The following is a 2,500-nucleotide window of genomic DNA, read 5'->3' as shown; positions in this document are numbered from 1 at the left end:
ACCTATGTTGCGCCTTAACCTAACCCATATTGTACCTTAACCTAACCCATATTGTACCTTAACCTAACCCATATTGTACCTTAACCTAACCCATATTGTACCTTAACCTAACCCATATTGTACCTTAACCTAACCCATATTGTACCTTAACCTAACCCATGTTGCGCCTTAACCTAACCCATGTTGCGCCTTAACCTAACCTATGTTGCGCCTTAACCTAACCTATGTTGCGCCTTAACCTAACCTATGTTGCGCCTTAACCGAACCTATGTTGCGCCTTAACCCAACACACGTTGGGCCTTAACCCAACACACGTTGGGCCTTAACCCAACACACGTTGGGCCTTAACCCAACACACGTTGGGCCTTAACCCAACACACGTTGGGCCTTAACCCAACACACGTTGGGCCTTAACCCAACACACGTTGGGCCTTAACCCAACACACGTTGGGCCTTAACCCAACACACGTTGGGCCTTAACCCAACACACGTTGGGCCTTAACCCGCTCTGTAATTGTCATACGACGCGTTAAATTAGTGTAGTGTTGCCTAACTGCAACCCCCGCAATATAGTTTGCCACTCGCACTGCCCGGTCCCCAGAGTATCGCTTCATGTTAAACACCTTGCAGCTATACACTGTAATGCGGATGGCAGCAGGACGTACATGCTCAATGCCCTTCGCAGTTGTTCATTGGCATTCGCATGGCGAAGCACAGCCTACGTTGTGGTACGGCTTGTGTCAACTGTCCGCTGATGTTGTACGTCCAAATGACACACTGTACTGCACATTGGTCCTCATGTACTGAATGATACATCGTGGTACATGTGTGACCGTACCACGACTGCGCCAACAACGGCGAACCATACGGTCCAAATATTGTGCACTCAGCTACGTGTCGTCTCCCTATAAGAGCTGGATTGCAGTATGGTATGCCGTGGATGGCGATCAGCATGAGCCGTCTGTTGATGTAGTGGCGCGTGTTGTCAGACGTAGTCGTCTCTTCTCACACACCGTGATAGCATGGTGCACTGCGTTCCACATCTGCGACATGCGACAGAGGCCGGTTGACAGTCGTTCGCGCAATGGACATCGCATACGTACGGGGGCCACCTTCCACGTGTTCGCGAAGCGTGCACATGTTGTTGCGTGTATGTGGGCAGACATAGTGTGTCGTGACACCTGACACAGGCATGCAACAATCGTTGAATTTGCAAATGGCGATGGACGTCTACGTTTGCTGGTGACGTTACGCAAATGAACAACTGGTAAACCGTTGTGGTGCGGTTGTTCTCGCTAGAGGTGAATCAGTGATGGCGACGATCGGTTGAGCTACCAACCGGTTGTTTCAGCGATACCCACCATGCCCACGAACGTGAATGGCATGTGGGTGTGAAGCGATACGCGGCGGTGGCTGGGTGGGACCGTCCCCGGCCGGTGAGGGGGGGCCTCCTGGCGTGCTGGCCGCGCGGTGCGTGGGCGCACGCGCTACAGCCGGCTGGTGGGGGCGGCCAGTGGCAGGCGCGCCGGCCGACGGAGGCGGCAGGCGGCGCAGCTGCGCGCCGGCGCACCCTGCACGCGGCGCCGTGCGGCCAAAGTAGGTCCTCGCGGGCCCGGTGCGAAGCGCGGTGGACATCTGCAGTGTGCTGGTCCGATTGAGGACTGTGTGCGCTGAGGATGCGCCGCCGCCCGGCGCTCGGCGCCGCGACGCCGTCTGCTGCTCGGTCGCCTCTGCGGTTCTCGCAGGTGGTTTGTATCGCAGCTGTGCGGACGTGTTGGCGCGTGCGCTGTGCTGGGAGAGTTCGCTTCGGCACCCAAGTGGGGCTTTTGTCCTTCTGTGGCGCTGGCGTTGGAGCTGCCGGCCACCGTAGGTGGCGCGTGTTGTCTCCCGCCGGCAATGCCACGACAGCACGCTCCCGGGCCTCTGTCGGCAGCGGCAAGCTCAGTTGGGAGCACGGGTGGTCGCACCTAAAGCGTCTACTCGCCAAACTCCGGGCGATTGCGCCTCTCTCGAACCCGACCAAGTACTTAGGACGGCGCTGCGCGCCGCCGGGACCTGAGAGGGTTTCGAGGTGTATTGTGCAGGGGAGCTCAGCCTCCTCCTGTTTGCAGAATAATTGAGCGGACGCTTGCGTGTTCGCGCGGGCCCCCGGGACACACTCCCGGGCGGCCGGCTGCTCAGCTCTAGTTGACGCAGCTCCCTGGTTGATCCTGCCAGTAGTCATATGCTTGTCTCAAAGATTAAGCCATGCATGTCTCAGTACAAGCCGCATTAAGGTGAAACCGCGAATGGCTCATTAAATCAGTTATGGTTCCTTAGATCGTACCCACGTTACTTGGATAACTGTGGTAATTCTAGAGCTAATACATGCAAACAGAGTCCCGACCAGAGATGGAAGGGACGCTTTTATTAGATCAAAACCAATCGGTCGGCTCGTCCGGTCCGTTTGCCTTGGTGACTCTGAATAACTTTGGGCTGATCGCACGGTCCTCGTACCGGC

At 56.5% G+C, this 2,500-nt stretch overlaps 1 non-coding gene across 1 annotated transcript in view; it reads left to right on the top strand.

Annotated features, from left to right (window-relative positions):
* Positions 1-2,197: 2,197 nt before the first annotated feature.
* The window catches only part of LOC124621007, a 1,910-nt gene continuing 1,607 nt past the window's right edge, over positions 2,198-2,500 (top strand). Inside the window, exon 1 of the ribosomal RNA XR_006980500.1 lies at positions 2,198-2,500. This exon is cut by the window's right edge and continues 1,607 nt beyond it. This is a non-coding gene — a ribosomal RNA (small subunit ribosomal RNA).

Source organism: Schistocerca americana, chromosome 6, assembly GCF_021461395.2.
Source record: "Schistocerca americana isolate TAMUIC-IGC-003095 chromosome 6, iqSchAmer2.1, whole genome shotgun sequence".
Classification (NCBI taxonomy): Eukaryota; Metazoa; Arthropoda; class Insecta; order Orthoptera; family Acrididae; genus Schistocerca; species Schistocerca americana.
This window is presented reverse-complemented; position numbering and strand designations above follow the sequence as displayed.